The sequence below is a fragment of the Cavia porcellus genome, unplaced genomic scaffold, assembly GCF_034190915.1.
Source record: "Cavia porcellus strain 051 isolate PalLab524CR breed Dunkin Hartley unplaced genomic scaffold, mCavPor4.1 scaffold_9, whole genome shotgun sequence".
Taxonomy (NCBI): domain Eukaryota; kingdom Metazoa; phylum Chordata; class Mammalia; order Rodentia; family Caviidae; genus Cavia; species Cavia porcellus.
Window position 1 is genome coordinate 91,153,348 of NW_026947492.1, and position 24,518 is coordinate 91,177,865.

The 24,518-nt window shown below is 49.0% G+C and overlaps 1 protein-coding gene and 1 long non-coding RNA gene across 9 annotated transcripts in view; both read right to left on the reverse strand.

The window, feature by feature from the left end:
* Nav2 (neuron navigator 2) overlaps positions 1 to 24,518 on the reverse strand; it is a 669,303-nt gene that overhangs the window by 306,708 nt on the left and 338,077 nt on the right. The gene's annotated exons all lie outside the window — the stretch shown is intronic.
* LOC134477738 (uncharacterized) overlaps positions 1 to 24,518 on the reverse strand; it is a 78,977-nt gene that overhangs the window by 25,090 nt on the left and 29,369 nt on the right. The window contains exon 1 of the long non-coding RNA XR_010049936.1: positions 1 to 24,518. This exon is cut by the window's left edge and continues 23,095 nt beyond it; it is cut by the window's right edge and continues 29,369 nt beyond it. This is a non-coding gene — a long non-coding RNA (uncharacterized LOC134477738).

A 24,518-nucleotide genomic window follows, 5' to 3' on the forward strand; every position in this document is an offset into this window, starting at 1 on the left:
TCTACCAGTGAAATTCCTCACCAGGTTATGGCTGCTGGTTAGGAGTGGTACCCGCTCACGGCAATGCTAAAATGGATCATGTTGCAGATCAAGGCTCAGACAAGCAGAGGGATTGGCCCAGTTCATCCAGGTTAGAAGCCACTATAAAGGACTGCACCTCAGGCCTGCCTGCCTGAGGCCCAAGCCCAACAGTGGACGTGTTATTTTCATGCTACAGGCAGGAGATGAAGTCTGAGAAGTGCCATTCCTGACATAATAAGGAAGACCATGCACAGTCTTTAAGCCTAAAGACTTAAAACCTCCTTGTCACTCTGAGAGGACCTTCAGATCTTGGAGGTAAAGGAAGACATATGAAATTATAATAAAAGGCTTCTGGAAGTTCCAGCTGATTGGCTTTTCAGGATTTAAGAGTCAGATGCACTACTCCTTCCTGGAGAAGAAAAAACTCTTGCTGGCAATCTGGGAACAAGGAAGGCCAGAGCACAGGAGGTGCCATGTCCCTTCCACCAGCCTTGGAGGGGAGGCAGCTCCCTGCCAAAGGTCATCCTGAGAACACTGGGGTTCCCAAGGGGTCGAAGGCCACTGGAGGGCTTGAAAGTAAGATGTATGGCTTTAAGGAGGGCAGACACAGTGTCACAATGACAAGCCCACAAATGAGTGCCTACAGCCCTGCAAAGGTCTGGGCTGGGCTAGCAAAGGCTTCCTCTCCCTCTCCTCACCCTTCTTTTCTCCTGAGATGAGTTATAGAAAGGCCTCTCCCCAGTGCACATACCCCTGCCTTCATTGTATTGCTCGACTGTAATTTGTTGCTTCCTGGCTCCTTGTAAAATTCAAGCGTAAGTGGTGGGGGTCAGGTAGTGGAAAAGAGTTTCTGGGTGGGGTCATGTTCCCCACTGCCCCTCCCAGGACCTCAGTGAGCCACCTAATCTTTTGGCCTAGGCTGTGTGGCTCACCTCACTACCCCTTTGCTCTGCTGTCCCTCGGGATGAATGCTTTTCCTTCTATTCCCCATCAAATGCCATCCTGTTGACCTTTGTTTGTGACCCTTTCCTCCCCCTTTGGGTTCTCAGTACCAGCTTTCTTTCTCCTATGGCCTTTGTCATGGTCCAGCTGCCTTGTAAATGGGGTGGGCATATTTCAGTTTGGGGTGATGAGCACAGATGCCACTGCAATCGCCACTTGATTATAAAGTGCTTAGAAGCAAGCACCCTAGCTTGCTCATTCTGCTCAGAACACTATTTAGCTCATCACTAAGCAGAATCAACAAATCCAGAAGAGCAGCACTTAGGGGGTTTAGATCACCTGAGCCTATTCCCTAATTTCTGGGTCCCCTATGCAGAGTCTATGCAAAATATAATTGAAAGGAACCCAAATGAACTGGGAGGCTGGAACTCCTGGGCATGATGGCATCTTCAACAGGTCCTCAGCAAGGGATCAAAAAGACCCCAACATTTCCCTCTAAGTATCACAAGAAAAGGTTTTAGGTCGAGTTTCCCTGTATCGCTCTCAAGACACCACTGAACATAGCACTGCAGGGAAAAGTTTCAGGATGAATGGATGAGTCTTTGCAGACTAACTTGAAAGCTCCAGGAAAGGTGGCTGTTGGCTTTTTCAAGGCAGCCCCATCTCCAAAGAGCAGGCATATTCTTTCTGTGAGTCTGAGAGTTGCCAGGTACCCCTGGTATTTATTTGTTTAATTCAACATCTCCAGCCTGGGGCTCCTCCTCCAGCCCCTCCCCCATCACCTCCATGAGACAGATAAAGGTTGAAATTGTGCAATCTTGCATGACCTCTGACCCGCCATGAAGGGCTTCCCTGCGGCCAGAACTGCCTCCCCCATTCCTGGGTGCTGCGCCCCCATTCTGAATGACCCAGGGCCTGGTGACCTGCAGACCCTTTGGAAAGTGATTTAGGGACTCATTTTAGGCTTACCCAGACCACTCAAGTGGGCCAGAGGTTCATGCAAGGACAAAGAAAAGTGTTCAGAGGAAACAACAAAACAAAAAGCTCTGCCACAGAACTGTGGGCAGGAAACCTGGAAAGCCACGATTGACACATTAAAAGTTTTCTGGTTCCAACTGTCGTCCTGTGCTCTGGTTTTATATCTATCTGGGTAATTCAGAGAAGCAGTTTTGGAAGGAGTTGCCCTAGTCTCGCTGGGTTGCTCAGGATAGTTGGGTTTGGTTTGCTTTTGTTTTCTGCTGCTGTGGTTTGGGGGAGGAGAGGGTTGGTGTGGTTTTGTGGATTTTACTTTCCCCATAGGCTCAGCCCTTTCATTCTTGGCCAGTTCTAGTCCCTGGGGATTAAGGTTAGCGATGGAAGAGGCAGCATCTTTCCCAAGGAGCTGCAGGCCATCCTTCCTGAGAAGTGCCTGAGAACTTTCTGCTGGAACGAATGGAGCCGCTTTTCATGGAACAGTTATACGATTGAGCAATTCAGCAAACCCCCTCAAAGGGGGTCAGGGGACTGTTCCACTGTGGAGGGGTGGGAGACCTTTGCCTTGGTACGAAGCAGTCAGTAGGCCAATTCCATTTGGGAGCATCCTAATCCTCCCAGGAAGTGGCCACACACACACACACACACACACACACACACACACACACACACACTCATGGCTGTCCACTCCAAGAGCCAGCTCCTTCGCCAGCCCAGGAGAAAGGGTCCTCTCTGAGCACCATGGGGAGCTGCAGCTGGCCCTGCATGAGGGTAAAGGGAAGAACCTGATATCCAAGACATAGCAGCTGAGACAGTATACCTACACCCACTTTCTATCTGACTTTCAACAAAGGGCAACTGGGTAAATCCCAGCAGGAAGTTACCCTTGTTCCACAAAGCACAGATCTGAGCGCAGCTGGGGACTTGCTCTCAGCTTCCAGGCCACTTTATGACATCTCACTGCTCATCATTACTACTGCTGGACTGGCCTCAGAAGCTCTGGGCATTTCTGAGCTCCTAGAGCCCAGCTAGCAGAGAGGCTCCCCAGAGCTGACCCAACCTCTTTCCACAGGTTTCTCCTGCCTCTGCTGTGGCCAAAGGTGGACATTAAGAATTCACTAAAACCTGGATTTATGTATGCTTGGAATCACTCCATGAATGATGCTGGATGGCTGCTGATCCCATCCCTGTCCCCCAAGCCCCTAGGACACCAGGTACAGAGCAGTTAAGTGAGCTTCCCAAAGCTGCACAGTTGCTTTAGAGAGGCCCCAGCCAGGCCTGCAACATCTTGGCTGTGATCCAGGCATGCTCTCAAGGCAAATGGACTTGACACAGTATCATCATCAATGACAAAGGTGAGGGTGGCTGTTAACCTTCATACAGCTCCTTTGTGTCCCACACCATTCTGATACACCTGCGTGGAATATCTCACTGAACCATCAGCGTAACCCAATGATACAGTTGTGAGACTATTATACAGAGGGGAACATGAGCACAACAAAAGTGAAGTTACTTGCCCAAAATCACATAGCTGCTAAAAGATGCAGCTTGGATTTAAACCCCATTTGCTTACAGAACCCACCCACTGAGCCTGTGCAGTTTTGTCTCTGTGTGATAACATCATTATTCAAATGTCAGCCTAAGAGCTATCCATAAATAGTAAATATTGTAAGTGTAATCTGAGCTGAAAGGGTATTGATAAATAATAGGTGCCATGCCTGTTTGGTGAGGTTTTGTAACTTTTGTTTAGTTTTGTTGTTTTCAGTGGGGTGTTACTACTAGAAAAATTCCATCAAATGCATTCAATTTTTCTGTTAGGATGAGCAGTCCTGTATAGTGTTTTATTTTATTTTATTTTAATTATTTTTGGTACCAGGAATCAAACTCACAGCCTCATGCTTGCAGGCAGTTACTATGCTGCTGAACTATTGTTTTAAATGCCCCCGTGAGCAGGGGGCAAGTTACAATCCTCTCTGCATCTCAGCCCCCTTGGTAAGACAGGCAGGAGCAAACTTATCTCTCAGTGTTGTTTTGAAAACCAGGTGAGGTACTTAGCATGTGTGAAGGTGCTCAGAAAACTGTAAGCTCCCGAAACTTCTTTCCCAAAGTCAGTTGGTAGAAAGGATGGTCAGTATAGCCAACAGCCTCGTGTGTGTGCTTTAACTGCAAAATGTCTAGGAGGCTTAGTAGGTCCATGAGCTGCCTGACTGTCTGTGGGGTAAAGGGAAGTGAAATGCATTAGCCTTCTTTATTCGTGAGGATGTACCCCAAGACTGCCAGCAGGGAAACCAGAAACTGCAGCTCATGCTGAATCATATGTGCTATTTTTCCCACTAGACACCCATGATAAAAGGTAATTTGTAAATTAGGCACAGTAATAGCTTCACAACAATAATTAACAATACATTAGAACAATTATAATATACTGAGACAACTGTTACTTTATTTGAATGTACTCTTACACAGATTCCTTGCCTGTCTCTCAAAATATGGAAGTTTCCTTGTAAAAAAATTTTTTTGTACAAGGAATTGAACTCAGGACCTTGTGCTTGCCAGGCAGGCACTTATGCCACTGAACTATATCTCCAGCCCTCCATGTAATATTTTCAGACCCCAGTAGACCACAGGTAACACACTGGAAACTGAAACTGCAGATGAGGGGGAACCACCATGCATCTCAAATGTATCTCAGATGTGACCCTTTGGGTGGAGAATTTCTCAAGATCCTACTGGGGAGCCCACTTCAGGCTGTGTCCCCCACAAGGGGAAATCTGTTCTGTGTTTTCCCATAGGGTTCCCCACTTCTGAGCAGCTCTCAGAGGCCAACTAAAGTTGCCCCTAGATTTTCCCACTTCCTTTGGAGACTGCAGCAGGGGCCTCCGGCCTGCACTGATACCATCACAAATGCTGATCCAGGGGCCACAGGATAGGAGTGGAGTACCCTTCCTGCCAGTGTACATGACCCCAACTTAGCAGATCCTCCTGCAGTGATGAGGTGAATGTCCTAGGTCCCCAGAGTGGTTCTTTGCCCCTCAGGATGCATTTCTGTCTGTGAAATTTCTGCATATTTTTAGATGCTTCTCTCCCAATCCTTCTCCCCCCACCCCAGGGAGGCCATTTGGAACTAGGCTGCATGAGGACAGCCCTTGACACCCAAGGACAGTGCTCTCTGGCTGTTCTCTTATCTAGGACAAAGACCATGGTTCTAGTGATTTCTCTCCTAGCTCTCCTCATTGTTGCCACCCTAGTGCATCTTTCAGAAGACTCCTACAGGCTTCTCAGAGAGAGGGTCACACAAGCCCTCACCCACTTCTCTCTGCTGATGGAACTCACCAAGCTGCACCTAATCCCAGCAGTGCAACGGCCCCCTGTTTTAAGAGGGTAAAGAACCTCCTCCTTCAGGAGAGGCTGCAGAGAGGAAGCGCTGACTACATTTCTTCCCTTCCTCCCAAGAACATGGAATGGATGGCCTGCTTTTCAGAGGCCACCCCCAGCCTCTGCTTTCTCAAGGAAATGGTTTGAGACCTACTCAGCACACAGCAGAGGTGGGGAGGTTTGCTGCCTGTGACCAGGAAGTTCCAGCCACGAGCGCCTGCCCTCCAGAACCCAGAGGTGCCCCCGCTGCCTGGCATTGCTCCCTGTTTCCCAGGATCAGTGGAGATCACAGTTCCCATTGGAAGCCTTAGCTCTGGGAGTTGGTAAACACCAGACTCTGCAGTTGGCAGCAACTGAGCTGTTCTACAAGGAAGAGATAGGGATGAGTTTGCTTGCACTGGACGGGCTTCTGGCTATCTTTGCAAGGAAGCCCAGCACTGGGCAGGGAGCCTGAAAGAATTGTGCTGCAAGCACCGGAGGTGCAAGTGCATCCTTTTGAGATTTGCTGCGGAATCCAAGTTCTGGTCCTTCCTGCCAGCCGTGAGACCCAGGCTGAGTTATTTAACTTCTTTGTGCCTTACTGCTTCACCTGTGCCTGGGGATGATAATGATGCCCCCACTAGACTGCCCTGAGGATCTGTAAGCATGCGTAGGAAACCCAGGGACAGTGTCAAGGCACAACAGTGATCACTCCGATTGGTGGCACTGCTTTACACTAGGCTAGCGATCAAGCTACATGGGCGCAAGAGCATTTTTTTTTTTTTTTTTTAATTTAAAGAAAAGGAAACGAAAAAAGAAAAAAATACATGGAGATAAAAAAAAGGGTAAGAATAATACTAAATTACAGACAAACAAAAGGTAAGAAATTGCCAGTTGATAAGTTACAAATTGTCATCTTCGAAATGGCTGTTCAGGTTATAGAATTAAAGTATTTAGAATGACATTCAAAAAAGTGACCCTACAAACCATTCTGCTCTATGGTCGAACAAAAGCTCCGTAATATGATTATCAGTCCCACCTATTTGTTTTACATCTCTAAGAGGGTAAGGTTAACCATATCAAAACCATATCAGAACAGAACATTTAAAAAAAAATAAAAAATAAAAAACAATTTAAAGAAATACAGATTTCAAAGCAAGTCCACTGGAGATCTACCTTATCTAACTGTCTCTAGCTTCTTACAAATAGTTGTCCCTATCTTCACCCACTTTATATACTTATTGCATATTATAGAACTAATCAAATCATTACAGGATGATGGAGTCTTTTTAGGTCCTCAAGTTCCAAATTAGGGAAGACAATAGCAACTACCATCACATCTCTCACTCTCTTTGAGATAGCCGTCCCCATCTCTGCATATGCTGAAGTTGAGCTGAAGAAACCAGTCCAATGTCATTCTAATCATCAAGCAATAGATTGCTAGAATTTATATTATAATGCTACAAAATAAGCCTCGGGTTTTTCAGGTCTCTTCCTCAGAGTATTTGTTCCTATCCTCTCTGTATTATAGGGAAAACCAAGTCATAACAAGACAGCGAAACAATTTCCTAGAAAAACATGCAATGGATAAGACTTATAAAACTATAATACAAATGATCTTCCGTAGCTACTATGTTTTCTTAGGATTACATTCTTTTTTTTTTTTTTTTTGTCTTTTTCCTTTTTATCGGTACCGGGGATTGAACTCACCGACTGCCTGCTTGCAAGGCAGGCGCTTATGCTGCTGAGCTAAATCCCCAGCCCCGCAAGAGCATTTTTTAACTTTGCAAAGACTTACGTTGTTCTCTTATTTGACCCTAATAATGCATGATACAAGGACATCAAGATTTACCATTATGGTGGTACAGGTAAAAACATCAAAGCCCAGGAAGGTCAAGTAACTGGTCCGGTCACAGCACAGACTCAGAGTATGTCACAGTGTCTGACCTCCCATCTGAAGCACAGCTGAGCTGAAGTTTGCTGAGTATTTTTACATTTCACTTCCTATTCCATGGTGTCGAATTTACTAACATCTAGAGCTAGACTCATGATCTGGACCTGGAAACCCCAAATCTGGACAGTATACAGTTCTCCTTTCCAGTACTCTTTCCGCCCTCCAGTTTGTATCCAAGGAAGAGGTTGCTATATCTTTTCACTCCCTAATCTGACTCCTGAGCCAAGACTGGTCCAGTCCCTGCCTGGTGCACAAGGCTGTTTGTACTGGCTCACAGCTCCGTGCATCATATCCCAGGACATCAGGTTCAGCCAAGCTTGTTGTTCGGCTCTGAGCCAGAACGTGAGGGTGGAAGTGTCAGGTCCTCGTGGGCTCTTCCCTGGGATCACTCCCTGTAGCCCACTCCCAAGACACCTCCTATGGTGGCCACAGGAAGGAAGGGATTCAGGCTCTCTTTCTGCAGTGACCCTAATCCAAACACATTTCTCCCAAGGCTGGGGTGGGAAAAGGGTACATCTGGAATCTGCCAATTGGCAGGCCCTAGGAGATTCTCAGAATTTTGTGCTTATGGCCAGGAGGCACCATGCTCCTTGAAGTGGCTTCCAACTACCCGCTTTTTCCACCATGACCCATGGAGGCCAGATAAGCAACAACCCAGAAATGTCTGTACTAATGGGCTTGTAGGCTGGCTTGGCTGCATGTGCTGGGGAGGGGTGTTTATCTTAGGGCTTCCCTGGCTCCAGGAGCTGCTTTACTGCCTCCTCCTGAGACATCAGCTCTGGCTCCTCTCAGCATTTGTCATCTAAGATGTTCCAATGACATCAGCTTCCTGTGAGATGGACAGTTCCTTTACTTCAAAGCCCGGCTCACTCCCCCACCCTGTGCACGCAAAGATTCATCTTCGGATCCCATGGGGAGTCAGGTGCTTCTTGGAACCTGGCACCTTCACCCTGTTCCTCTTTGCATTTGTAGACCCCACAGGGCTGGGGATGTAAGGAGAGGGCAGAGAAAGCTTAGGAGGTCTTATGACAAGTGCAGCCAGCCACTGAGTGCCAGTACCCCTGGGAAGAGGAGGGGTGAGGGGGAGGTGAGCCCCAGGAGGCCTCCTGGAAACAGAGCAGTGAACCAAAGCAGTAAGCAAGCCACACCAAAGATCCACGGGACAGAGCAGGCAGGAGGCCAGGGGTCCTGAGCAGGATATTATTGGAAGTCTAAAGGCCACAAGCAAGCCACTGAGGCCAGAGAGCAAGCAAGGTGACAGAGAGGAGACAGCTGGAGACAGAGTAGGAGTCCGTAACCAGGTGCAGGCCACATCCAGCCTGAGCCCTGGGTATCTCGTCTCATGAGCTAAGAACTGTTTTCCTGCTTTTAAAAGGTTTGAAGGAGAAAGAGCCAGAGATGGAGATGGAGAAGCAGGAGAAGAGGATGACTTTGCGATAGATTCCACCATTATTAGCCCACAAAACCTGAGATACTTCCTGTCTGGCCTGCTGCAGGGAAAGTTTCCTTCTCCTCGTCCATAGAGACATAAAGACAGTGAGCATCTGGGTCCCAGCAAGCTGGAGGATATCCTGACATACACCTGTCCATGCTGACGCTGGCTACACCATGAATAAGGCACTGCCAGGCTCCGTGAGAGGGCAGAAGGTGTTTGGAGCTGGGGCGCCAGCACCAGAGGGGGAGATCACTGTCTGGAGAAGGAGCGGGCTTGGTGAGGCGGGATGGGTTTTGAGACGTGTGGACAGAGCCATCAAGTGAACAGAGGTGTGGGGAAAAGAGCAGTGAACGCCCATCCCCCCCAGATTTCCCCCTCACCCCTGGGGCGATGTTGGGCCATCTACTAAGATGCAGAAAACCAAGGGGGCTGCGGTTTGTGATATGGGTTCAGGAAGCCAGAAAACCTGTTTTGGCCTGGATCCACTTGTGATGATGATTAGATGCCAAATGGAAAGGATGACGACGCTGCAGATGCTATTTGAGCAAAGAAAAGGGAAAACAGCGTATGAAAGGTGTCGTCTTGAAGGCGAAAAATTTAATATTGATTTCCACAACGATTTCTAAGGAAAAAATTTTCCATCTTGTTTCTCCCATTTTTCTGATGAGAAAACTGAGGCTTAAAAAGGTAAGCAATTTTCCCCAAGTTATGAATGAGTTGGTCAGTGGTCAGGTAGGGACAGAAGGCCCTGAGCCCAGGCTTCCTAACCTGGACCCACAGACCTGTGCAGCACATCTCTGTGTACTTAGGAACAGGCCCTTCCTTTTTTGGGGTTTGGGCTGGGCCCTTTGATTTGGGGACAGAGAGGACAAATTTTCCTGGAATCATTTCTACAGACCAGATACAATAAAGATTCTTATTTCCCACCACTGGATTTAGTAAATTTGGTTAAACAAACTTTTATGACAATATTGTTCTTACATAGTACTCATTAAATTATAAAATAATGCATGCTTATTAACTGATACTAAAATATGATAATAAATGAAGGGGAGGAAGTGTGTGCTCCGGAGCTTTATAACCACGGTTGAACATTCTAAGACCGTCTGAAGCAGACAAGACGAGTACCCACTGTATACTTAGCAATGATTAATTTCTGGGGTTCAGAACTGTGGTTTTAGAAATGAAAGGTGACCCCAAGAGGACCAGTGACCCATAGAGGAGCCAAACAATAAAACAAAAGTTTGAGTATTTTTAAATTGTCTTTCTATTTTTTTTGGTACTAGCACTTGAGCCCCGGCCCCCACAGTGAGCTATTTCCTTTATTTCCAGATAGGGTGTCATCAAGTCACCCCAGCTAGGCTGCAGTTTGGGATCTTTCTGCCTCAGCCTCCCAGCGTGCTGGGATTATAGGCCTGCACCACCACACCTGACTACAGCTGACACTTACCGAAACGACATGCATCTCGGGGTCAATAATTACACCAAGTGCTTTGACGGTAAGACTTTGTTTAATTCTCATACCCAGCTTCCCATCCTCAGTTGAGAAAACTGGGATATTCGTTACATCCAAGCAGCAAAAGATTTTACAATTTTTAATTTTTTCTTAGTGTTTTGTAACATACGAACTGAGATTTTTAATCCAAGCATAGTGGACCCCGAGCAAGATTTTTCAGCCAGCATATTCTGTGCCTAGAGACCAATTATGATCCACTAGAAGCCTAGGAAATGCTCTACATAGATTTCTAGAGCCAGCAAATCACAACTCCGAGATCTGATGAATGCAGGACAAAATGAAAGAGAAGACAGAGTGAACGTTGGCAACCCAGGAGTGACTGACTCAGGCAGTCAACGAACACTGGCTGGGCACCTATCAAGTGCCAAGCACCATGCCAGGTCCGCAGTGCGCCATGAGCAAGTAAGACAGCCTGAAACCGCAATCCCATGCTGCCTGCCTTCCTGTGGCTGGGTCACCGAGGAGGGCTAAGACTGGAGAGCTGCTTAGAGTGGTCTGAGAGCCGACTCTGCCCCCAAGGCTCCCCCCACACCCCGGGGATCTGCATTGCCCCACTGTGACACACGTCCACCCCATGCCATACACGCGTGCTCAGAATGGAAGGTGTGGGGGAAATCTAGTCAGAGAGCATTGCTTTGATTCTCTTCTTTAGTCCTCACATCACGTAGCAGTACATCCTCGCTCCTCCTTATTAACTTCTTTCTGCCCCAATCACTGGGACTTTTAACACTGCCTGTGGCCCTGAAGGGACCCCACTGATGGGGTTTCATGAAAGCACACATTATGCAGAGGTAATACAGTGGAGGGCCAGAAGGGTTCCTTTTGCCACATTTTCAAATGGGTCTGTAACCTCAAAAAAGGCATGGGGGAAATCCACAGCTCCAGTCTCCCTGCACTGCAGTGAAGTCCCCACGGCCCGGGAGTGCTGACTCTCTCCTCCTGCACAGGCTCTCCGAGAGTGGAGACTGACTGGCATCTGGGCTTTGCTTTCCGACACGATGCAAGTCCAGCCCCGGTATTTTTCCAGGCATGGCATAAAACGGAGCTTGATTCATTCACTTCCACATTGACACAAGGGAGAAGTTCTGATTCCTTAGCAGCAGAGAGCAGCGGTGTCCCCCCACCAGGCTTCACACAACCCTCTTTCACTTGATTATTTTTTGAACATGACCCCTGGCCCCGACTCCACACCAAGGGTCTACACCGTTTCCCTGAGTATACACAGTCTTCAAGCCCTCTGCGCCAAAGAAAATAGCACGGCTCTGATAGCTGGAGGCAAGAACAGACTTCCTGAGCAAGCCGTTCATCCACCAAGCTCCCACTTGCTGGGCTTCTGCTTGAACTTGGGTATCAATCACCATCTCTGTAAGGCAGAGCTTGGAACAGAAAATACAGACAGCCTCGTGTTGTGCCGTGTTTTTAAAGCAAGTAGCACAGCCAGGTGGGATATTTAAGAGCCAAGGTCTCTGTGAGCGTGCCTCTCTTCACTGTGGAGAAGCTCAGGAAGGAGACCTCCCACGCAAACACAAGTGTGCTAGATGTGTGAAAGAAACTACAGAGCGCTGTTCAGAACATGTAACCAAGGTGTCCTATGCTGTGTCTGTGATGTCGCTGAGGCATAAGGAAGACTCCCTCTAAAGGAACAGCTAAGTTACTCAGGCGGATACATGTGAAGGAGGACAGATTAGGAGCCCTGCAGGCTTGTGCAAAGACTCTGAGGCAGAGGCAGGAGAGAGTGTGGCAGGAACTGGAGGAAAGGCCCTGTTGCTCAGACTTGGAAACTCAGCCGCAAATGTCTAGAGACAAGGCTGAAGAAGAGACTGGGGCCTGCACCGAGTGGGCTTTCCACGTCACCACAGGGACTTCAGTCATTACCCTAAGTATTTATGGAGAGGCAGGGAAGAGTACCCGGGAGGTGTGCCTGGGCATGCCTGACATGAAAGATGCTTTAAAAGACGGTGCTGAGCCCACTGTGAAGAATGGATGCCAGGTGGAGAGTCCCATGGGGGTTGGAGGAACCCAGGGAGACAGTTTGCAGCCTGCACAGAGATGCTGGTGGCTGTACCAGGACTCAGCAGGGGGACAGACAAGGCGGGGGACTCGCCTAAGAGAAGTCAGGGAGCCAGTGATTCAAGGCTCCATGTCCGGGGCTTGATGTGGACCCAAGGAAGGGCGAAGGTGAGTCCTCTAGCCAGCAACTTCTGTGCCCCAAAGCAACGCTAAACTTTCAACCCCAGGAGGGGACTATGGGCCCGAGGGACCCTCCCGAGGGTGACAGCAGCCAGGCTCGGCATAAAGCTGCAAGGGGAGACCCAAGGCTGTCCTCACAGACTGGGCCAGCTCTCTGGTTTACACGGTGGATTTCCCAGCCTAACACTGCCCCTCATCTAAATTCGCACGGCACTACCTAGCACATCACTGCTTTCTCCATGGAACTGTCACCTGCTGGACTGGACTTCTTCATTCACTCATTTTCTTGCTTTGTCTCTGTAAAGTCCACGATGAAGGAGTCACAGCCATTGTGTGCTCCAGTGCCAGGCACATAGTAGGTGCGCAATAAAAAGAAAATCAATGAGTGATGACTCCTGGAACTCCAAAGTCTCCAGACGGCCTCTCGGTGTGAGAGGCCCTGTGGCAGGTTCCCTTAAGGCAGTCCCAATCACTCTGCCTCCATTCCCACCCGGGATCAGGTGAGTAATGATTTTCCAAGAACCAGCAATCCCACGGGAGTCATCTTTCCTTCCTCCTCAATGCAGAAGAACCGCCAGCACTGGTATTTTTCCAAACTCTACACCTCGGGGCACAAAGCAAACTCGATAGGATCCTGGGGCAGAATTACTCACCATGCCCATGACAAGAAGAGCTCATGAGCAAATACTGCTTGTGCTGCTGAGTTGTTACTGTTTTCCTCCCTGGTTTCCCCTACAGATCTCAGGGCCTAAGTCAACCGCAGGTGTCCCCCTAACTGCTTCTTCCTAACCTCAGTTATTGGGCAGAATCTGGTTCTCACCGCTAAATTCCTTCTCAGAAAGGACACTCAATTCTTCTCTCTTACTCTTCAGATTCTTTTTGAAAGGGCGCTGTTTATGTAGTGTGAAATGAAGATAGGAAATGCATTCTGCATAGTGGAAAGAAATGGGTTCAGCTGAGCACGGTGGTACCCGCCCGTGATCCCAGCATGCAGGGAGGCTGAGACAGGAGGAATGCAAGTTCAAATCCAACCTGGGCAACTTTGCAAATTAGCAAGACCCTGTCTCAAAATAAAAAAATAAAAAAAGGCTGAGGACATCGCTCAGTGCCAAAACCCTGGGTTCAGTCCTGGGTACCACAAAGTATTGGAACGCATGGTGAACCCAAAGGGCCTACCAAAGGGACATATCAGGGCACACTTAGCAGGGAGGATCAGCTCTCATAATGTATTGCTGGTGACATTAGAGGAACCGCGGGCTTACAAACCTGGAGCTGGGCCAGGACTGGACAGGAACAGAGCCTAGAACCATTGCATTATGTTGAACACTTTTCTCCAGGAGTCCCACATGCAGACCAGGGCTCACCCCCCTCAGTTCGTGAAATGAAACAAAGGCTGGCTTTAAACTCTCAGTGTGTCCAGAAATCTTCACTGATGCAGTCTGGTCTCCTTTTCAAAACTGCCCCCCAGGAAATACAGGTGAGTTATAAGATAAATAGCACTTATCTGGGAATCAAAAAGAAATCACCTTGGCAGGACATTCTGGAAGACCAAGCTCATGGAGAAGATGTCCCTGTCCCTGCTACTGTCACAAGCTCCCCATCACAACCACCAACACCTTCCACATGGCACCTCAAGTGGGAGCGGCAGCAATCATTTATCAAGGCACAATGATTCAGGGTGTGTGAGTACTTTATATATATTGTTCAGTCAATGTAAAGAAAACCCATGAGGTGGGCATCACTGTTACATCAATGTTTATACAAATAAGGAAACTGGGACACTAGAGATGTTAAGTTATTTGCCCAAGAACACAGGGACAGGAAGTAAGTGAAACTTTGGAAGCAGCCCCAGCTTGGTCTGACCTCAGCGGTCCAAGCCATGCTGCTGCTGACCCTTCTCTCAAGCCAAAAGGTCAGCTTGCTCTGTTTCTTCCCAGTCAGACAAAGATTTTCTTGGTATTTTTCCCCCATCCCTAAATTTCACCAGCTATCATTAAAGTGCCATCCAGGACCAGCATTACACAATTTCATTCTGACCAACTCCACACAGCAACTTCCTCCTCTCCAGGGGGAGGGAAATTTTATCACTTTTATGGCATCTACCCATAGTTCTCTGTGGGCAGTTTGTTCCTGGGAAATCCTCGGAGGGGGTTCTAATCCCATCAGCAGGCTCAGGGGTGTCGGACAACGGGTGGTAACCACGGCTTTCCTGATGAGATCTGGACTCCTTTTTGCTGCTGGCTGCAGCTGGCACAGGGTAATTTTCAATACTGTCATCCCCATGCATGAGACTGGGCTCACCAGCTGCCTGAGTATAGGGGACCCACAACCCCTCAGCAGAATGAAGGGCTCCATTGAGCTCCCAGCCAGAGCCCAATTCCCCGCTCAGCCCCCTGCCCTGATCAGGCTTGGCCCCTTGCTTAGCCATCCTCTCTGGCTGGACATAATCACTAAGGACTGAATAGTCACAGGAGTACACTCCCAGCCCATGCCACTGCTCCTGATGACATCACCCCACTTTCATCTGCTCCCCTCAATCCTCCCAACTCCTCCAAGCCTGTGTGACCCCACCTGAGAGATTGTCCTGGTACTTTTTACCTGCTGCCTCTTCTGGGCCATTCCAATAGCCCAGAGGCCTTCCCCGAATGTCACTGTGTCACGAAGTTTTATTTTCTTCACCCCCTCCCCACTGCTGGGAATTATCTCGCTTATTGATTTTATCCTGTGTATTCTGGCACTAAAACACAAGCTGGATGAAGCAGGAGCCCTCTTGCCCTGCTCATTCCCATCCTGGCAGCTGGGATTATGGAGTAGGTGCTCAATGAATGGAGCAGGCAAAGCCTCCTGTCCACAGGTCTCCTCTGCAAGGTGGCAGTGACCCCAAGCTGCAGGGCTGCTGGGAAGCAGAGTTTCAAGGTTGGAGAGGCTGGTTCCGAGGGCTGGGAGTTGATAACAAAGATTGCATTGAGAGAGGCAGCACAGGCAGGTGGAGAAACTGCAGGCTCTGGGGTCTACATTTGGCTCTCACACTTCCTTGGTTCTTTGTCCTTCAGCAATGACCTAACTTCTCCAAGTCACAATTCCCTCCCTGTACAACAACAGAGGTCATCGTAGAACTAACTTCTGCAGCTGTGATGCAGACCCAAGAAGACACTCTGTGAAGCATCTTCAGAACAAGGTGTAGGATGCTCCATACCTGCCACCAGGTAAGCTGTCCCTGCGTGCTGCATAGAGGGCTGGGCATTTTCCTCACACCTCCCATCCCAAACCATGCCTTAAGAGGTTCATCCTCCTGAAAATTTATGTCCCACTCTCATTCAGAGCCCATAAACTGGCACTCAGAGAGATCATGCAATTTGTCTTAGGTCACAGGCCCCTAGAGGAGCACATGGTTTTAATTTAGGTATTCAAACTTTCTTTGTCTGCTGCCTTACCTGAACTCCAGCCCAGGGATCTGAAGAAATTCTGCTACGTGCTTGGGGAGTTTTGCTAAAAAACCACAGAAGCCTGAGGCCTCCAAGCACCTGCTGAGGCCAACTGTGCCACCCCCAAACCTACTCCTTTACAGCCCATTCAAGGCTTAAGCAAGGGCCAAGGCAGAGGGGGCCTGTGGTTTATACCACCAGAGCAGGGCTGAGACTCCCCTGGGCTTTCCTGTCCCACATTTGCAGGGGCAGGTGAATGCAGGGTTCATAAGCTGCACCTAGGGCTGCTGTATCTGCATCCACCTGGCACAGGCTACTCCATCAAGCTTTCCCAGGACCCCTGGACTCAGTAGCCCATCCCAGTCTGCCCCCGGGCAGCTGCTGCACACACTTCCTATCCCAGGGAGACTGTAGGAAAGGGCTCTGTGCTGAAGGTCCAGGGACCCATGGGGCTGGATGCAAAGGAAGGACAGGGAAACCAACAGAGAAGCAGGTCCTGATTGGTCTTTTGAGCTCTCATTGGGAACAGATTTGTTGTGATTAATGCTTTCAGATTTGGAAGAGCTTGCTCCCCATTCTGATCAGCCTGAGCACAGCCTGAGCACGAGTCCTCATGAATTTTTAAACTGCCCAGGCTGGGCTCAGACTTAAGTCCCTCCTGCCTCCAGCTCCCACAGTGTGGGATTATAGACAGGTCAATCTCCCCTGCTGAAGCCCCTCCTTGATTGTCCTTGCCCACAGCACAAATCCTCTGCATGGTCCTGTAGGCTCTTCATGAGATGGGCCTAAGCTATGCTGAATGTTTTTCCTTAAATTAGTGTCTTCTGGAACCTCAGAAGTGACCTAACTTGAAAATGAGGTTTCTGCAGATGTGATTCATTATAAAGTGCTCACCCTGGATGAGGGTGAGTCATAAATCCAATGATTGATGTCATTATAACAAGGACAGGTGAAGATGAAAACACAGATTGGAGAGACGCAGGTCCAAGCCAAAGAATATCTCCCAAGAGTTGCTGGCAACCACCAGAAGCCAAGGGGATACAGGGACAGATTCTTCTGGAGGACTCTCACAAGGAGCCATGCCTGCCAACACCTTGATTTTGGGGTGTGTGGCCTCTAGGACTTGAAGAGAAGACACTGGCAATGGGTGAAGCCACCTGCTGCATGGAATCTTCTGATGGCATCAAATCACCCTTGCCACAATGCCTTGGATGCAGGCAGGAGCTTAAACACATTAGAAAGATAAGAGAAGGACAGAGTCCAGCTCTCACGTCTCATCTCAGCCGTGCTGTGACTGTGGGCAGCTCACTTCACCGCCCTGTTTTCAATGACCCGATGTGTAACACGACAACAACAGAAGGGCTGTTGTGGGGCTCGAGTGTGCAAATAAACGTGAGAAGAGACTCAATGAGCTACCAGAAACAGGGACCTGCATGAGGCCCGAGCCACCCACAAATGGCCATGGCCAGCACATCGCAGGTCAGCTATGGATGTTCTAAGTACTTGCTTCGCCTTTCTGAGTCCTCACATCCTGCTCTTGCCTGTGCTTGTGCTGGCTTTTCCCTTTCTTCCACCATTTGGTCACCTGTTAGAATCCTTCCTGTCCTTCTCAAATCAGCAGCTGCCCATTCACCTTCCCAACCAGAAAGGATGATCTTGTGTCCTCCCACCTCTGTGCAGACACTGCCTGGGGCTCACAGGTACTGCGTTCTTTCCGGAACTGGAGCAAATCAGCAAAAACCAAAGTAAAAGTCATGCAGGGCAGATAAGGGAAGGCGAACTCAGAACAAAGAGAAAGGCCCGGGAGCAGGGAGAGAAAGCAGAGAAGCCGGGAGGAGGGGGCACTGAAAGGTGGCTCAAATGGCCAATTTGTTTCATGGTCATTGTATACTGGGCTGGGCCAGAGGGACAGCAGGAAAGGCGATCTCTCCAGCAGGCCCTTTTGTAAAGCTGAAATCCAAGCACTTGTGACTCCAGAGTGTCATTCTGAAGCACAAGGAACAATCGCTGGCTGTGCTGGTGTATGGCTTCCTGGAAGCTCCTTACAGCCACATGGGCGTGAAGGACCCAAACCTCCTCCCACCCACCTGCCTTCTGCCCTCCGAGAGCCAGCACACACAGCCTGGGCCTGCAGTGGGAGCAGCTCACAGCTGGCAGAGGCGAGAGGTTCTGTCCTGCCCACAGGGCGTCTGGGAAGGAGGTCTCCAGCCATCACGGGTAGGCATAGCTTCCCTCATCCTGTCTTGCTTCAGCACCTTTCCTGGAGCCTGGCTATCAGGCACGTATGGAACAAGACAGCTTTGTGTTTCCAAAGAAGGAGGAGGAGGAGGAGGAAGAAGGGGTTTTGAGGGCCCAGGAGGGACCCCAAACACAGGAGGCATTGCCTGAGCTGAACTTTGGGAAGGAAGGGGAGTGTAGTCTTTCTCAAGCCCATGAGTCACTACCATCCAAACATGCACACTAACTTTTAGATTCAGAAATACTAAAACGCAAAGAAATGTATTACTGGAGGGGGGTGGAGAAGAAATCTATAATAGGTGAAGGGATGTCAGGCAAAAAGGCCATCAAACAGAGAGAACAGAATATGCAAAGGCCCTGCGGTCAAATCATGGTCATAATAATGGCAAGTATAGGGGGAGGATTCAGTGAGGTTGGGGTGTCTCGATCAGCTTGGACAGCTACTACAGAATAGCACAAGAGAGGGCACTTAAACAACAAACACTTACTCTCCGTAGTCCTGGAAGCTGGAAATTCAAGATGAGGGTGTCAGTACAGTTGGGTTCTTGACAATGGCCCACCTCACACCTTGGAGAGAGCAGAGTTCCATCTCTTCGGCAGCGATGGTACCATGGGGCTCTCATGCTGCCTCATGACTTCATCTAAACCTGACTACCCCCACGGCTCCATCTCCAAACACCACTGCCTCTGGGATGAGGGGTTCAGTGCATAGCGGGGAGACGTAGATGTTTAGTCCACATCGGTTCCTTCCCAGGTACTGAAGCGCATGACCTCGAGGGTGTAGCTGCTTAGCTAAATCTCATCAGCAGTCGCTCCGTGACCACGTTCTCCTGACAGCTGGAAACAGTACACCCATCCGATGGCCGGCAGTGACTTAAATCATGATGCCCTCAGAATACTTTCCAGCTAGTCAAAGAGACTGTGCAGAGGGGCTGGGGATTTAGCTCAGCGGCATAAGCACCTGCTTTGCAAGCAGGCAGTCGTGAGTTCGATCCCCGGTACCGATGAAAAGGAAAAAGACAAAAAAAAAAAAAAAAAAAAAAAGAGACTGTGCAGAAGTATTTAAGGACATGGAGCTGATGTATTAAGTCTTTCAAAATATGGGTTACAAAATGCTAACTGTACATTGGTAGGGAAGAAAGACCACGAAGGAAACCAATCAGAATATTCACAATTGTTATCTCTGGGCTGAGATCCCAGATTTCTAATTATCTTTTTCCCTTGTCCACATGGCTGAAATTTTCCGCAATCTATGAAACTTGTAAGTGAAAAAGGCAGCTGGGTGTATGTGAGTGTGAGGGGGACACACCTAACACACATGGTTCTGTGTTTACCAGCAGGCGTGGCCTCAGAAATGTGGAAAACAATATTGGTGTGGCTCTCCAGGTCACGATGAGAGTACAGGCACCTCACCTGGATCCCTGCAGCTGTTCCCATGACTGGCTGTCACCTAAGCACCCTCTTATTTGTTTCTCCAAAGGTCACAGTCAATCAGCCCCAAACACCCTCTTAAATAATCGGTTTAAATGACACAGATACATTCACTTCCAAGATGGAAATGTAATTAGTTCCCAGGGTCAAAGGTTCCTTTGCAAAATGTTTGATGAATTATTTGTCAGCAAATCAGCACTGGCCAATGTGACAGTTGGCCTTCTTTTGGGGTAATGCAGGAACATGAAAGAAATAGCCCCAAGGGTCGAGAGAAGATGGTTTATACACATGGAAGACCTGGTGAAATCAGAGAGCCGGGAGAAAGCCTTTGCCTTCCAAGTTAAGTATCTGAGCCGGTGCTTGTCTGCCCAAGCTAAGTCCAGGAAGGGCGGCACACAGGGTCCAACACCACCCACCTTCATCCATCCAGTCCCTCCCTATTCTGCACTCTGAAGCTAAAGGTGAACATGACACAGGTCCCGCCTACCTGGAGCTTACATTCCACAGTGAGAGAAGACCCAAAGCAAACACGTGTGTGGGGCGAAGACAGATGGTGACTGAGTTATGAGAATCAACACGGAAATGAACAGAGTGATGCTAATCTAGATGGGCTGGTCTAGGAAGAGCACAGACAACAAGGGAGTGGGCAGCAAGCTCTGTGCTTCGGAGGAAGAGCCTGTGAGGCAGCGGGAGCCAGGACAAGAGGGCCTGAGCTGAAGCCAGCTGGGAAACTCAAAGCACTGGGAGAGCACGAGAGGCAGTGGCCAGTGGTTACAGCAGAGTGTGGTCGGGGAATCTCCCTCTCCTGGGGGCCACACGAGAACCCTTGCACTCTGCCACCACCCTCGGTGCCCAGCTTCTCCTGCGTCACCTCCAGCCAAGAGGGAATGAGGCATTGCAAACCTGGCCTATTAGGGCTGGAGTGTGGCCCAGCTGGCATGCAGGAGGTCCTGTGTTCAAACCACAGTACAGTTGAAGACAGAAATAAAGTGCTGATTAGCACTGCAGGGTATTGGGAAAGAGCTCAGGTTTTAAAGTCAGAGACCTGTTTCCTCCCCAAGTAGCAAGTTACCTCATTTTCCGTGGAGTACTGGTAAACCGGATCTCTGCTAATGCTGAAGGGGACGGAGAGAGAAAGCCCTGATTTGTAGCATTTGCCAGTTTCTGTTGTGTAAATAGTCTCACTGTGGCCAAGTCCAACCAGCAAGCTGCTATCCTGAATGTGGAGATGGGGAAAGACACACACAACTGACTCTCAAGAGCTGGCAGCATCCAGCGTGAGCAGAAAGCTGCCTCAGTTTCTCCATCTGTAAACCAGATTTCCTACTGTAGAGTACTAGGTGAGAACTGTATTTGGTGTGCACAAAAAGGACCAGTGCAGAGCCCAGCAGACAGACGGTTTGTGCCTTGTCAGGGCCTTGAAGCTCTCATGGGGCAGCACTGGGGGTGTGTATAGCTCGTATGTGGGAGCTTGCAGACTTCTTTGGCAAGTTGCTTTCCCTCTATGGGCTTCAGTTACTCTATATGAAGTGAGGATTGAACTAGAGCTATTTAGAAAGCCCCTTCCTGACTGAATATCTCCAGTTTCCTACACTGGGGAATGTTCTGGAAGCAGCAAAAAACAGTCGTTGAGAGCCATTGAGGCAGCATGAGAGTGGGATGGAGCTGGCGAGAAGTCACCGAGAGTCAAAGCTACCTGGACAGAATGGACACAGCAGAAGCAACTGAGGAAAGCCAGGGTGACAATGAAAATGATGGAGCATCTCCATGACAACCCTACCTGGACCCAAGAAAGGAAAAGACCGAATGTTCACTACCGAAACTGAGCTGCGCTGAACTCCGTGGAGCTGAAATCTGAATGTGCAAAGCTGGAGTCTGTGCCTCGGACAGCCTCGTTAGAATCCCTTTGAAGTACGCCAGACTGTAATTTTTCAAGAGTGGAGAACAAAGACCCATCCAGCCTCTGGCTCATGTGGCCCATCATCGGGAACAAAGTATGCGACACAGCTCCCTCAAAGCCACAGATGACAAATGGCACTGAAAGGTTCTGTGGACTCTTCACTTTTGTCCCCGGACTGGCCTGAAGTTCATCTCTGGGGTACAGATGAATATCGTGTCCGCACGCTGCGATCTTAGAAACCATTTCCACCAGCTGTTAATGGTTTGGAACCCAGCTTTCCTCACCAATGAGTACTTTCCTTAAGCAGCTCGAGAATCTCCAGCTCTCCTAAATCATGACAAGCAGGTAACTGAGCCAAATTCCATCTCGGTAATCCTTGTTCTAACATTTTGGGGTCAGTCATCGTCCCCATAAGGAGCTTAATCCAGCTGCCTTGACAGCTGCCTTGACATGCAGAGAAATGCAAGGCGAAGTTAGAGGACGCACTTCGCTCTGACATGAGCGCAGCTCTGACAGGTGAGCCTAATTACTGGTTGCCTCCAATCCTCTAATCTTCCAGCTTCTGATGGAAAGAATAAAGTCATATTAGGGATAATGACATTTTATTCAAACTGGAAACTAAGTCGCGGCAGCTACAGTTTGGCAGTGAGCTAGAGCCGTACAGAGCAGGGACAGAGTTGGAAGGGGGAGTCCCCACCTGCACCTCAGCCTTGGTTTCCACCTCTACCGCATGGTGAGCTCCAGGCCTAGGGCGGCCTGCAAGGGCTGCGCCGATTGGCCGTGACCACCAACAGTAGCCTGTAGGCTTGTGCAGAAGGAAACTGAAGGACGAATTGATCCCTGCCGAATGCTCTGTGTAATGCTGCTTCTCAGAAGCTCTTAATTCAAAGAGCATCTCACAGGAGATGCATACACAATCTGTGGTAAAAGTGAACCGAAGAGGAGACCGCTGGATGGCCCAGAAGCCACCTGAGCTGGGCTAAGAAGTTCTGGGCTCCAATCTTGGATTTCACCACTCACCAGCCTGGCGGCTCAGTCCATTTCCTCTCCACCCCTGCCCATCAACGTCCTTGATCAAGTTCCCATGCATCCATGTCTTCCCCATCGGAGTCCCAGAGATGCTCATTCTCCTCCCAGCCAGCTCCTCCTTGGCCAGCAAGGCCCTGCAGAAGTGGTGCTTCCCTCTCCCCCATTATATTAATGACACATGGCGGCCGACCCTCCTAAGCATTCTGTCCTCATCTTCACACTGAATTCTCTCAACAGTGTTATTCAGCATGTATACTGTGCCAGGCTTCTTGCTAAATGGAGAATAAGGGGGTCCCACTCCTTCCCGCAGGAGTGAGATCCCCAAAAGATAAACAGCAGAAGGTAACACAAGGAGCATTCAAACCCAGCCTAGGTTGTGACATTCCCACCCCAAGTGCGTTTCTTTCTCCTCCTCCCGGATTCCAGACTTCTCAAGCCTTCAGTGTCATAGATGCTCAGTAAATAAGTCCACAATCTCTGCTACCCAGTCTGTGGAATGCAGGCAAGCAGGTGCACCTCACCGTCACCTAAGGCCAGGTGAGGATCCCCAGACACACACGGCCTCTGTAAGGACCTTGAAACAAACGGGAGAACCAAGTGTGAGCTGGGAGATCCAATCTCCCTGGTCCTGCCTGCCCCATCACACCAGAGGTCCCAGCACAGTGCAGAGGCGGGCTTACCCCATGCCAGCCACCAATTACGAAGCCACATTCAGTGGACCAAGCACTCAGGTTTGTTGGGCTGTGTACCATCTCATGCTACCCACTGGGGACAGGGGGCCATGGCAGCCCAACCAAGGCTTCCAAGTCTTGTTTTCCAGAAGAGATCACTGTTGGAAAGGAAAACAGTCATGGCTCTTCCCATCTTTTTAGGGTTTTTTTTGGTTTTTTGGTTTGACACAGGGTCTCACTGTGCACTCAGGCTGCCCTAAAACTCACTATGTAGCCCAGGCTGGCCTTGAACTCTGTGATCCTCCTGCCTCAGCCTTCCGAGTGTTGGGATCACAGGCATGCATCATAATCCCAGTTTGATTTTTAGCTTTAGAAAACAAACAGCCCTCAGCCAGATCAAGACCACTGTGGGAAGACACACACAGAAGGCAGAGGAAGCTGAAAATGGAACAAAGTCCTTTGGCCTCCCTGCGGGGCTGCTTGGACCCCGATGGCTCCAAGTGCCAAGGCTCAGCTCCTGCCCAGCTGTGTGGTGAGCATGTTCTGTCTGGCCCTTTCTGATGGCCCTGTGGGAGTGATATTGGATGGTGACAAATCTGAGTCATTTTTTCTCTGTGACCTCAAGCTATTGACTCAAACTCAGAGTCTCAAGTTTCACATCTATAAACCCCATGTAATTATCCCTTACCCCAAAGAATTATTAGGCCATAAATAACATGTGTGCTGCAGAAGTACCCAGGATATAATACATGTTCAGTAAAATGCAGATAATTAATAGTTGTAATTTTTTTCTTGTTTTTCTGAGACAGGGTCTCACTATGTAGTTTAAACTGGCCTTGAACTCACTATAAAGTGCTGGCTATGCAGGCTGGGCTATGCAGCAATCCTCCTGCCTCAGCCTCCCCATTGCTGACAATACAAGCATATGCCACCACTCCTGGCAATAGTTATAAGCTTTTTAAGATGGCAGGGACATGATGAAAGCTTGGCATTCTAAAGCTTCATCTCATGGCCCCTTTCCATCAGGAACAGGAACCTGGAGGTGTATGTATCCCAGAAAGCAGGCCTGGCTATTTGACACTGTAGACGGCACAATAGGGATAAAACAGGATCAGAATTCCCAAGATGGACACAGAGCCTATGGAAAGGGGTAAGGAGAATCAGAACACAGGAATCAGACAGAATACAAGTAAAAAAAGAAACACAGGGCTGGGGATTTAGCTCCGCGGCATAAGCACCTGCCTTGCAAGCAGGTGGTCATGAGTTTGATCCCCGGTACCAATAAAAATGAAAAAGACAAAAAAGAAAGAAAGAAAGACGCCATTTCTGATTTTGCCACCCACACATTACTTCTTAAATCCACCTGCTCCTGAAGAATCCTCCTTCCCTGCCCTTCAAGCATTTGTCTTGTTAATGACAATAAACATACTCCATAAATAA